Here is a 14,359-nt window from a genome sequence, read left to right on the forward strand (position 1 = left end):
GAACACTGATAAATAGCAGTTGGTGTGAGGAAGTCCAATATGTTGGCAATACATGTAACTTCCACTTGATGGGACGAGGTGCAGATTTTTGCAATAAATCATATTTGATAGCATCGGTCAAAAAAGAGAATATGCTTATTGAGATGCTTATTACAGGGTAAGTGGCAGCAACCCTGTATATAAATGTACAAAGGTGTTGAAAAAAATTACTTAAACAAATATAAGCATATCTGTACTATGTCTTGTTAGATGTAGGTATAGTTGAATATGCTAAAGGAAATCTTGGCGGGCTTCACAGTAGTTTTTGATGCAGGAGGCTGTGAATGACAGGGGATATGTACTCTGAGACTTGAAATGTACATCTGAAGTGTTGAACTAAGGTGACAGGGTTACATGTAGAGTTTTAGGAGGTGATTGGTGGATGGAAGTGTGACTGTTTGGAGGTAGTCACTGAATGAGTGTTGCAAACATAAAAGTAAACAGCGGCGAAGGGCTGCCCTGTGTGACGGTGTCCGTTGACATCCGCGATAGTCTGCAAACTTGCACGTGCCATCCGGGTCTTTTATTGATGGTATGTGACTAGACTATCATTGCAGTTTGCCATGAAGGACACATTTAAAAGACTAATGGAACTGTTTCCAGCTTCAAGGATTATTTTTTCACAAATTACTCGAAGACAAATGTGGAAACGCTCAAACTTGTTTTGTCCACAAATTGAAAAAGCCAGGCAGAATGTTAATAAAGCTGTATGTGCTTTTTTACAAGATGAAAGAATGGCATCTTTCCACAATGAGGACATAAAGTTTGATGGAATTAATAATTTTGTGTGTGGATGGAGTTCATTTGACAGATGTTGGAAATTAGATTTTTCTTTCCAATGTTCAGAATGCCTTGAAACAGTTTTAGTGAAAAAATAAAACAGGAATACGTGAAATATATAATAAAGCATCTGTTAGTAGGTATAGCACATACAAACCAATAAAAAACAAAGTTTGAAGCAGTTTTTGCAAAAGTTATTAAAAAAACAAATAAGCACAGTACAGCTAGTAGTGCATAAAACCAAATAAAGCAAAAAGGGTCTTTTAAAAATCAAAAAAGGCTATTTTAAGAGCCACCATTCTAGAATTAAAACAGTACATTGTGTTTAAACCATCCACCCCCTTTTGATAGCCCGAGAAGTCTGTAGACAGTTTTGCTGTCTGCGGACTATATGGCTGCGGAAAAGGGAGGACTCCTTTTTTTATGGTAGTGTTATATGAGTGGGAAGTGTGAAAGCCATAAATAATGGTACAGTTTATGTTAACATTTTGTATGTCAGACAAAAGGGGTTGGGACAGAGCATAAAACGTAATGCTAATGAAAATGTTACATGTTCTTATATAGTCTAACTACTTCAAGTATAAAAATAAAGTAGGCAGATTCTAGACTCTATTTTTGAAATTTGAAATGTTGTTCCATGAGAAACATTTCATTTTTTGGTGGGTGGAGTTTGTTGTTTTTTGCGGAGGGAAAGAGAGAGCAAAGCAGAGAGGGAGGGAGGCAGAGAGAGTGAGAGCTAGTGAGGGAGGAAGGAGTGGTCAACGAGGGTGTAAAGCTGAAGTAAGCCTATTCCCTCAGTAGGGAATCACTCATCTCAGTTCTGCTGGGTGGATGGTGCGGGTGTGTTGGTTCTGCCCCTTTTGGCCATGACTGAGTACAATTTTGCACACAGTACAGCACACGTGGGCAGCCTGAGCCTTTAGTACCCTTCCAATGGTGGTAAAAAAAAAAACTCCACATCCATGACTCCTTCTGCCAACTCCACGTAGTAGGTATTTCCTCCACTACATCTTTCTGTTGCTCTTCCTCCTGCATGTTATCTGCTGCAGGTCCCCTGTTTGCCTGTCCATGTCCTCCATGTGGTGGTGGCCCCTGGGGGAGGAAGAGGAGGAGGCATGGCCGTTGCAGATGCCTTTATAAAAAAAATTCTGTTGGGCTCTCTGAAAAAAGAGGTCCGCTTTACTAGTGTGCCAGATTGAGACTGACTACCAGAAATGGGTGGGTCCCCTTGGAGGTAATGTCTGTGGGCTTCGGCACCCAAATAAGGCCTGGAAATATGTAGGAATGAAGTGGGAGTGGTACTGAGAGCTGTGGAAGGGCAGAGTTTTCACTTCAAAGTCCCTACAGTGAATGGAAAACAGTGTTTCAAGATATCCGTGAAGCGCAAACACTGACTGTGGACACATCATCACGCCACACAGGTGCAGTCACTTGACCATGTCTGGAAACGTCCACAATGATGTTACGAGTCTGTGGACTTCCGGTACAGGAAAAAGTGTGTTAAAATGTGTAAAACATTTATAGAAGCACTAGCAATGGTGTTAGGAGGTGTGCAAGGGAAATGTCTGAATTTTAAAGTCCCTAGACTGACTGAAAGTTTTATTTAAAAATGTCCCTGAAGCACAGACATCAATTACGGACACGTTATAGCGCTGCACAGGCATGGTCACATGATGACATCAGGGGACCACCCCGGGCCTGTCACAACATCTGTGAACTACCACTTGATCTATGATGTAGCATGTATACGGTGTGGCGTCCACACCAGGACAGTGACATTCCCAGACAAATGCGTAGTTTCTCCGCGGACAAAGCGCTACTTACAAGGACACTGAAACATCCATACTGCATCACTGGTGTGTAACTATGGACATTTTTGTAGTCCACTGACATCAAACTGGTGATTTAAAAAAAAACTTTTTACTAATGTTGGGACATTAGATTTTTTTATTTACATTATGTATTTACAAAAAAACACATTTGTGGGACTGATATATACAGATGACATTTATAATTATTTATTTCAAGAAAGAGATAGGGAATCTGAGAAGGAAACGTAAATAGGGGAATTTGAAGGTTGAATATTTTTATGATTGGGGGAATTGGGGATAGAAATGTCATCAAAACTTTTATTAGGAGAATCTTCTGGTAATGATTGAGGTGATTGTTGGAGTAAGTGGGACAGGTACAAGTAGGGCAGTGATAATCAAGATTTCTAATGACATGATTTTTAACATAAATTACAAGTTCTTTAATGTCATTGCTAAATTCATCTAATTTTGAAGATTTGATTCTGTGCAGTTGGGGATTGGGATTGTGTTTCTGGTTGTTGAGATTCTCCATGATTACTCTATGGTGTGGTCTTTTCATCTACATTATGTGCTTAAGCAATAAGCCACTAGCGGGGGGGAGCATTACCACTTCAGGCCTATAGTTACAGACCGTAAAACCACTTTTTTTTTGTTGTTCCAAAATGCTCTGGCCTTTCAGAACAGAAAAAGAAAATTCTAAAAAATGGCAGCCAGGGAAGGGAAAAGGAAGTCTGTTTACTCTTCCCATGGCTGCCATTGAAAATAAGTGTAAAATAGTAAACAAACAAAATGACCACCCTGGAAAGGGAGAAGGGACTATATGTATTCTCTTCTCCCTTTTCCTGATGGCCATTCAAAAAATAGGGAAAAATGTAAACCCAAAAACATGGCTGCCATGGAAAGGAGAGAAGGGACTACATGCAGTCCCTTCTTCCTTTCAATGACAGCTTTTCGCAGATCGGGAGCAGATGCACTGGGGACAGAAGTGTTCCCAGCACATCCACTCCCGAAAACGACAGGAAAGACGGTAGGTGGGGTTGGGAGGGAGGGAAGGGAATTCTGTGGATTGGGGCAGGGGGAGGGAAAGACTTAGCTTATTCCCCGGTGAGGGGAGATTGTGGCCGTCAGCCCTGATGAGGCTCAGGGTGGCAGGATTACCGTCTGGGAACGTCCATGTTCTGAGCCTCCCCATTGGCTGAAAGGCTGCCACACCCCCCTCGCCGGGTAATAATATAAGAAAATACAAAATTATTATTTCAATAAGCTATGTTTAACTTAGTTATTTGTTTGCATTGAAAGATATAGGGGATGATTCATGGAATTTGTGCACCGAAAAACGGGTATCTGTGCGCTATTCTGCCTGCAAATCCCTGTTTAACAAATAAGGATTTGCGGCAGAATGGAGCACAAAACCCTGTTTTTTGGCGCACAAATTCCATGAATCAGCCCCATATTGTTTACCATTTAAGATTTCGTTATCACTCATTTCTTCTTTGGGAAAGTACTCTTCAAGCCACTCAAGTGTGTTTGCCATTTCTGTCAAAATAAAAAGCGGTGATATTTGCTTATGAGAAATGTTTATATAATGAATAGTAATAATAGCAAAATAAATAAAGTGTACCTACTGATTGGTAACAGATTATTTTCCAATGTGCTGTTGCTGTATCGCAGTGCTTATGAAGAGTTGTACTAAACTGATAATATGAGGTGTACTGTTATGCTTTGTGTTTGGTATGTTGTGTGTTTAATGAAAAATTCATTTTTACATTTGTAAATGTTGAATTGTATAAAGAGGTATATTTGGGTGTAGTAAATATTAGTTAAGTTGATTTATGTGTATGTTTTTGTTATTGGAAGGGGACAACATGTTCTGTTGTGCACTGTGTTTCTGGGTTTTGTTGATGCTACCTGCTGTCTGTGCACAATTATACTGTCTGCGGACCCTAGAGTTTCTACATTGGAGGTGAGTGTGATTTTTAGGTGTTCTCATTAAAAATAGGCATAAGGAAGTTGTACAAAATTAGGGTGCACTGGTAAAAACCTATGACATTCAATGAAAAAACTTTGCTAAAGGGACGTTATGGTTAACTTGCACTAATAAAAACCTATGAAATTCTGTGAAAAACTGTGTTAAAGGGACGTTATGGTTGCAAGCAAAATCGAAAAACCCAAGAAATATGCCAGTTATGGTAAGCTATGCAACCATAACTCGCGGCACCACCGTGCATCAATCAGACTAACACCCAGGACCTCAAAGATGATATCACAAATGATAATGCTGCCCTCCTTGGGTTCTATTGCTTAAATAAATTCCCTCAGCTATATTCATGAAAGCAAACTCAGCAATGTGAAGCTTCATGCACCACCAATGCATGACTGACTCTTCTCCACCACTGTAGGCTTTTCAGCTGTCCATGTCAGTTATAAATTCCCCTATATCGTAATATTGTAAACCTTAAAAAAGTATAATGCGCTGACCTCTGAATGATGAAAGGTAGAACCAGGCATGCCTGACATGTCAACTTCTCTGCTGGTCTGACCTGCAATTGTACAATTCACCACTTCAACTTTACTAATTTGATCAGCATTGGATGATTGAAAGGATGATTCAAACCTGGGACCTGCAGGTTACACATATATCTCTTCAATGTGTGCATTGATCTTCTGAGATATCTTACTGCAGAGTTTACTGTGCTGTCCTACTTTTATAACATCCACAGATACACAGGGCTGAATTGCACCTGGCGAACCACCCCACCCAGCCTCACCCAACCTCCCCCCCCTTTCCCCTAATCCTACTCTCCCTTTCTGAAGTCTTTTTGTATGTTTGTTTCCCACAAATCAACCCAAAGTTGCCTTACCATCTGCCAAACTTCTCAGATGATTTATTGTTCTTGAACATGATTCAGCCAGATTCGGACTGGAAGAACAATCCGGAGGATCCCACAAAGCTATCTGAATCTCACTAAGTGATTCACTGGATCCCACTGATAACTTTTGGGAAGCATTATCCAGCCTTTCCACTAGCACACCTAATTCCCTCCTTTTATTTGAACTGGAATACCAAAGTATGATATGTTCTGTGAAGTGCAACATTCTCCTGTGCTGGGTGAAGCTATGGTCTTCTCCTTGGCTCCCCAATTCTAGAAGTACTCATATTGATCTTCTGTTAGTGATAACAGGGTCTTAACTCCCATGGTTCAGAGTCTTGAAAAGCTTGCACTCTTACACAGATCTGCTTCACCTTTGGAGTAATACTGAAGCTATAAATGAATCAACTAAAGGTGCAGTGAGATATCCATTTGAGGATTTGTCTGTGAGAGATTCAATCAATAATGTTGATCATGGTTGCCTATTTTCATGCTACCTTGTGCATAACGATCAAATGGGCTATGAACATTTTTTGACTGCAACAATCTGCCAATTTTATTAATCCTATATGTGTAATTTTGCTTTGGCATTTTGCAGTTATCGCAGTGTACTACATGATGGCACTTGAAGACCAGTACTTCGTGCCACTTCTACACTAGTGATGACATAGATGAAATACATTTATTTTTTGTCTGTTCTCTTTATTAAAAAGCATGAATGGGAAGGTCACCAGGGGGTCAGGCAAGATGGCCACCTTCTGCTGAGATATTCTGCTCCTCCTTTCCTTGCTGTGACGTAAAGTGGGGGTTTAGTCTGATTTTTGCCATGGTTCTAGGTCCGGAGATCTCCTGGAATGCCCTTGGATCTGTGGTGAGCCGTTGACTGAGGCAGGCACCGGCATATTCGAGCACAGAGGTGGCATTGCTCTGAGACTGTTACAGCCTGGGGTGCCCTGTTAAGGTTAGGGGACAGCCGCGTGTGTGCTGTAGATTCATTGAAACAAAAAAGCCCCATTGACAAATGGAGGCAGAAAGCTGGAGTCCATAGCATGGTCCTTCCCGCCAGCATACAGGGGACCAGGGTACCATGAACTGTGGTGGGAGGCCGTACTGAACATGAATAGCAGTGAGATCCAACCGCACAAATGCCAAAGCTATGCCACAATGTGGCTGAGGGCTGAGGTTGGGGCCAACTTTAAATGCTGTGGGCAAACTGGAAGCTGAATGATGGAAGGCCTATGGTGTCGGGAACATGTGGTAGGCAGTACGATCCCCTCAACAAGGTGGGTGCGCGGGTCGTGGCCATGCCTTTGATGAACGATGCTGCCCTATTAAGCTGGGCTTCCTTCTGCCTTGCAATTGACCCTCCTGTTTCTAGGCTGCAACCGATGAGTTCCAGTTCAACGTTGCTTGCCTATTGCGTTTGTGGATGTACATGGGCAGTTCCTGGTCCACAGGGTGAGGATAAGTGTGTATTGCAGTGAAAGCGGGGTGCGTCAAAGAGGCCAAGTGTTAATGAGGTGAACGTGTGCAGGTATGTTGCAAAGAATTCTCTGAGGGGAGTGATAGTGGAGTCCTTTTTTTGAGGTATGCTGATGGGAACACCATGCAAGGAACCCCTGATGAGCCTAAATAGTACTAATTACCAGTTCAGGAGTTAACTGTGAATGGAGAGGAGGTGAAAACAATTACCCAGAGTGCAGAAGGGGATAGGGTGAGGCTGGACTCCCCCAGTTGGGAGGAAATTAAAGGCATGTGCACTACCAAGAGTGAAATACTGGCCAAACTCGAGGAAATTATAGGATTCCGTGTGGATATTGAGCTAGGGCTGGACGGAATTGGCAAGAAGATAGAGGGCATTGAGGAGAGAGTGCAGATGCTGGAAGCAAATCAGTCCTCCGTGGAGGTTCTGGAAACTCAGATGAATGCCCGGATTTATCTCAACTTGAAAGCAAAGGAATTGGCATGCGACTGAAAATGGACTATATTGAAAATAGAGTACAAGGTAATATTCTTAGATTTTTTGGCATTCAGGAGATGGAGGGTGATCAGTATGTGACATTCTGAATACTATTTTTAAAGAGGAGGTTCGGATTATGGTGATGATTGATAGGGCCCACAGGGCCGGTGGAAGAAGAAATGGTCCACGTCCGGTCCTGGTTAGATTTCACTACTATGCAAAAAGGCTAAAATTCTGTACAAGGCAAGAACCGTTGGCCCAGTGGATCATGGCCCCTCTAAAGTTTCTGTCTATACCATTGTAAGAACTAAGCAGCGTGATAACCCCACACAGTGGTTGAATCTTAAGGGAGTGCAGTACAGGTGGGAAAATCCATTTTCAAGTGCATTTGAATGGGAGGGTGTGAAATACATACTGGTTACTGAGGTCGAAATTCAGAGAGTTACGGAAGAGTTCACTGACAGTGCTGTTAGTACTCGCTGTTGGTAACAATGTCCAACAGAGGAAGATTCCATTGGACTCAGAGAAGAATGTGGTGAGGAGAAAGATCCAAGGTGTTAGAAAATTCAAGAGGCTTAAAACTCCCTCACCAAGGAAAAATTTAGATGCTGGACGCTACCAGCCATTCTCATGGGATTAAGGTTGACTGTGACTCCCACAATTAGTAGAGGTGGGATGTGACCTTGGCACACGCACAGTGGAAGCCCACACATTCTCTAGGGAAATTCATGGTGGTTGTGGAACTCTAGAAAAGAGGGGAAACATGTTTTCTAGTTAGAAGATTGTCATGTGCATCAGGTCGTGAAGGGTTGGGGGAAGAGATTTGTGGGAATGTATGGTGGTCTTTGTTCTTGTATCACATATTAGTCTTACTTAGCTTGCATAACGATTTACTAAGCCCTAAGTCTACAAGGCGTCAATTGGGAGGCATGGGGGAGGAGGAAATCCCTGATGGTTTGACTCTGGTTTTAGGATGGGAAGTGTGCAGAGTCGGATGCCTTTAGAGAGGGTGAGGTGGTGAGGGGGAAGGGTTTGAAGCAGTGGGTTTCTTAGTGTGGGGTTGTGGATTGTTCTGAGGGTAGTTGAATTATTATTTGATATTTACATGTGGTTTAATTTTTCTGTGCCTATTTCTTGAAGTGGGAATGTTAGCATGGTTTTGACGGTGAACATTGGAGTCTGTTTGGCCCACGAAACGAACCTTGGTGATAGTGGTGTGGCAGAATATGCATTATTATGGCAGGAATGATCCAGGGCTTCCAAATAGATACACTGAATCTTAGGGGTTTGAACTCTCCGTATAAGCAGACATTGGTCAAAAGAGAGTTCAAGAGGTTGGGACTGGATGTACTATGCCTACAGGAGACTCACCTGTTTAGGGGGTAGGAGCCATCTTTGAGAGGTGGAGCTGTTTAAAAGGTGGGACAAGACTGATATGCAAATGTATATTTCTCCTCTGTGAAGGGTGGAGTGAACTAAAACCTGGTTGTAGACCCTCCTGAGTGGAAGAAATTCCATAGAACAAAGTATTTGTACCATGTTCGTTCTCAGTAGAGGAGCCTCCACACCCTTGCTTAATTTGTAAAACATGGGGGTTTACCCTAAGTAACCCAGGGTAATCAAGATGTGGACCCCCTTGCTCACTGTGCTTTATAGAGGCTTAGCTTTTTTTTTAATTTAATTTTATCGGTTTAATACAAACCTTTAAAATATTTACAAAAAAACACAAAACGCAACACATCAACGTATCCCAGTCCTTTAAGAAGACCCATCCCATTTTCTCTTCCGAGGTTCGAATCAAAATCCTCATTGCTCGTCAACCGACACTGAATCCAAACGATTTTCAATTATCGTTAGAAAACGAGTCAATGGTAGTATCAATTTCATGTCCGTTCCTTGGAACATATTGGCCCACCAATCGTCGGCACAAAGGGAGGGGTGATTTAGGCTCCAAGGGCCCAGGTGATATGTCCTTTCTGATCGAAGTGCCGTGCAAAATATCACCAAATGCTTAAGGGTTTCCTTGTCCTTAGTGCATAGTCTACACGTTAGATTGGAGATATTCATACTTTTCCATGACGCCAACCGCTCCTTGGTTTTAAATACGTTTAAGCGCATTGACATAAAAACTCTTCGGGCTTGAGAATCTGGAAACAACTCGATGTAACGTTGTAAAAAGTTAAATGCCCGTGTTTCGAGCGGTGCCTCGCTCATCATTTTTGCTGCAGCTCGTTGTGAGCAAGTTTGGTCCCAATCCGCACGCCAGATTTTTAATTTGGCGGCCTTCGGGTCGTTATGCAGCATGTCCAGACTGATTCCAAATTCACTCAGAATCTCTTCGCATCTCCTGACCCACAGGTCCACCATGCTGTTATTTGTTGGCGTCAGATCGTGAAAGATGTCAAATTGCGGTATTTGCTCGCGCCAGCGAGTTTTGCGAAACAGACTCACCAGAGTCCAGCATACCCTTGCGTGGAGCGAAATGAGCGACAGTTCGTATCTCACACATGATGTCAGGATACCCCTTGGGAGAGACAATACCTTAGACCAGAAACAATTCTCCAGCGATGCCCAAGTGTCGTGGCTACATCCCAAGGCGTTTTCAGCGCCATATAGTAAAACCGGGATTACCTTTTGCTGGTAGAAAGCAAGCACCGGTTTTAATGAAAATTTTCCAAATTTCTTATGAATGATTACAGCTTGACTTGCCAGTTGCTTGCATTTCCTTTTGGTTTCAATGACCCATGGACCGTCGTTGATTGACAAGTTTATTAGCATGCCGAGGTATTTTACGCTCTCGGCTATCTGAATCGGCTCTTGACCCAGGTACCATCTCTGTTTTCTAGATTTTTTACCTCTTTTACTGTTCAGGTTGTGTAACATCAGGACTTCGCATTTTTTAATGTTTATCACCAGATGGTTAGTTGCAACATATTGGTCAACCGCGTTCAGCTTCCTCTGAAGGCCGACAGGAGTTAGGTCCGTCAGGACCAAATCATTGGCGTATAGCAGCCAGTTTAGATGGGACTTTGCTACTTTTGGTGGAAAAGAGCATATTGAATCAATCGCAAAGCCTATATCTGATATGAATAAGCTGAATATTGCGGCAGCTAGGGGACAGCCTTGTTTTACCCCTTTATAGGTTTTGATTGGTGCTGATAAAGTTCCAGAACTATCCAAACGGATTTGTATGGAGGTTTCAGAGTGCAGATCTTAGATTGCTGCTAATAAGTCAGCCGGACATCCCCAACTTTGTAGTTTTGACCATAGAAGAGGCCTGTCGATAGTATCAAATGCACATGAAAAGTCAATGAAGGCCAAATAGACCTTTGTATTAGACTTTATAGCCTCCATCTTCATCAGATTCAGAAGTAGCAGGTTTAGTGAGCAGCCCACTTGCTTTACAAATCCCGATTGCCTTTTGTCGACATGATTAGACTCGACTGCCACGAGTTTTTGCTGCAATATTGTTGCATAGATTTTCCCCAAAACATCCAATAGTGCCACTGGGGGTTGTTTTTTGGGCATGTTCTGTCTCCCTTCTTGAATATGGGGACAATGACAGCAGATTTCCAAGATTTGGGGGTCCTGTGGCACTTACTTATTCTATCAAACAGGGCTACACATATGGATGCCCATAATTCAGGATGTTGTTTGATAGTAAAATTGGTAAGGCCATCAGGGCCCGGTGCTCGTGAGTTTTTTGCATTCTTAATTATTGATACAATATCCTCTTTGGAAACGTCAAAGCCCACGGTTTCAAAGGTGTTTCCAATGTGACAATTCCTGGTGCCTCTGCCTTGTAGAGGGTTTCAAAGTGGGCTATCCATGCGGATTCCGGGACCATGCAGGACTGCAGAGCCAATTGAGGAGCTTGAAAGTTATTGATGAGCCTCCAGAAGTCCCTTGAGTTTTTGTTCCTTAGTGTCGCAAGCATCTGTTCCGCATCGTTTTGCATTAGGGCATATTTGTGCATCTTCAACCAGTTCTTATATTTTTGTTTCACCTTCTTTAGTTCCATTTTTCGAGTAGCAGCATCTAGGGACTTAGTTCTCCTAACTGCAGCACGCATCCTTCGTTTTTGGATCAGGATCTCGGGATCGAAATGATGAGTCCGAACCATGTTTTAATTTTTTAGACCAGTCTTTACGGTTTTGAATCGAGTCAATAATTGATCGTATTCCAGATCAGCACTTAATTGACAATACTGGATCACCACCACATTGACTTCACTCTCCTCCAATCTTAAGCGAACTCTATTAGATTCGACCTGGAGTTTATGTGGCCACTTTGGTCTTTGCTTGCCTCCAGATGTTGCAAATTTCATGAGTAACATGTCATGGTCACTGTTTGCTTTTTCACAGATCTTCAGCGAATGTATCACAAGATGCAAAGCTTTAGACACGAACATGTAATCTATAATGGATGATGAATCTGCACGATGCCATGTGGGCACAGGTGGAATGTCACCACAGGTGCTTCCGTTCAACATCTGACATAGACCCATTTCGCTTAGCCATGCTTGTGCCAATGAGCCTAGATCTAGATTTTCTTGCTTAAGAAGGTTGATGTTTAAATCACTGCAAAGAATTATCTTGGACCAATCTAATGACTCCACCCGAAGATCAATTAATCCTTTTATCTGATCAATAAAGTCCATTTTGCCTGCCTGTAGATGGTTCAAATACAAGTTCAGTATTACAATCTTGTCTTGCTTATCTTCATGAACACCGGCTCTTTCAATGGTCGTCTCTTGAATATAAGAAGAATGGTTGATAGAGTTTAATATACGCCAACCCGATGCTCTTCTCACCATTGTCAGCAACCCTGACATAGGACGCCCATGTTTTGATTTTATAGCCGAATTTATTACAATCTCAAAATCCGAAGATACCGGCAGCTCACTTAACCAAATCTCCTGTAAACACACGATATGTAAGTTGTCCAACCAACTTGTGCTAAACAGATGTATAAATCCTCGTGTGTTCCAGGAGGCTAAACAGAGCTCCGTGGGGGCTTCATTATCCTGGCATTATTGGGTATTTTTTGTGATTGCGGCCCCTGCAAGCCATTGCCATTCATGATTTCCTGGGATGGAAGTTACAGTTTGAGTATCCTCTTTGATGATATCATGGGAGAGTTTGCTTCGTTTGATTGTAATTCTTATTTGTGCATTTTGGCCATCACCTGCCACTCTACCATCACTCGTTGATATATGAGTTTTCCTTAACGGACATGATGGTTGAGTGCATTTCTGATCAAAAACTTGCTTCATAGTCGAGTGCTCCTGTGATTGATTCAACGCCGTGTTGGTTATCGGAACCTTTGTTATAAGAACGCTCGGCGATGCCTCCCTTAGATCTTCCGAGTTTCCATTGGAGGTTGGTCGAGATGCATCAGGCACAGTAAATTTGTAAACGTCGAAACCCAATGAAAACAATGCTACGTTTTCCTCCAAAATTGAAGTAGTAAGTAAGTTTGTCATTAAATGGAGCACTACTTTGTCATTCGTGCCTTCAACTGGAAACTCCACGATTTTTATGTCATTTGAAGTTATGGCACGTAAGCTTGGTACAAGGTGAAGTAACTTAAGTACAGTTCCTCGATTCCAGATCAAATTATCAATTGGTTCTAAGCTCTCAATTATCACCTTATGAGGGCAATTCGTAGTCAAGATTGACTTTGACACACTTTCCTTTGATGTTTGGGGACGTCTGTCAGCCACAAACCCTTTCACCTTACTTCGTTTGCTATCCAAAGACTCAACGGCAATACATCTGTTCAGTGCCCATGGGAATCATTTTCGTTCACTAATTTGTTGCTACGACTTGAGCTCGACCGAAGCCTCATCAGTGTATCAGCTTGAGAATTGGCTAAGCATTGTTTTCTCTTCTCATCCATTGTGAGGAACACTGGGCTGTATATAGGAGGAGGCGGAGAATTATTACTATCCCGTACTTCAATAATTTCACAAGATCTTTCATGCGACCCACGTTTTGTGGCAGGATTTCTGCAATCGTCCTTATCAGTGCGAGGTTGAATTTTCGCAGGTTTGCCAACATTGTTTTGTCCATCAGCTGTGCAGGCTTCTCGTTACATTGAAGAGGTGCCTTACTTTGTAGCTCGCCCATATTGTGTGGCAAGTCGACGCCTATTGGAGAGGCAGCTTCCGACTCCACATATTCGGGTTCGTCATAAGTTGACAGGTCCAGTAGTTCCATTGCGTTGTCGATGGTTGTTGTGGCTGTTTAACAGGTATTGAGTTCACACTGTTTCCTTGCATTTGGGCTTGGTTTATAGGTGGAACAGAGCCTATAGATGTCTTAACCGAGTCAGTAGGCACTATCTGGACCAATTTAATGTTCCGCAGAAACTTCCGCGCTCCATTTGAGGCATTATTTTTCTTTGCTTTTCGATTTTTTGATTTCTTACTGATTATTTTTACAGCAAGTTGAGATATCGGTGGTATTATCGCAGATTTTTCCGCGGCATGGAGCCCTCCAGAAAAAATTTGAAAAAGTTTAGATTGCCCCACTGTGGAGGGAATTACTCTATCTTTTGAAGTCGGTTCCGTTTGAATGCTGACTCCTGAGGTTGAAGCCGTTTGAGGGTCATGGCAGGTTTTGTTGGCAACACATCTGGCCTGCTCAAAGGCTGTGTGGAAGGACAAGTCTGCCACTCTTGGTGCAAACGAAATTACTGAAGAGCAGGGCCCATTCATCGTCGGAGGCTCTGAGGCATTATTTCCGACATCTAATGACGCTGCAACACCCTTCGTAAGTGATATTAAGGGCTCTTCTCCTACCAGAGTAATCGATGTTGGGATTGAAGACTGGAGACATAGATGTTCTTTTTCGTTCGAGGCCTCAGCTTGAATATGCCGATGTTTTACAGACTTG

Source organism: Ambystoma mexicanum, chromosome 7q (assembly GCF_040938575.1).
Source record: "Ambystoma mexicanum isolate Mex_15411 chromosome 7q, UKY_AmexF1_1, whole genome shotgun sequence".
NCBI classification, from domain to species: Eukaryota; Metazoa; Chordata; class Amphibia; order Caudata; family Ambystomatidae; genus Ambystoma; species Ambystoma mexicanum.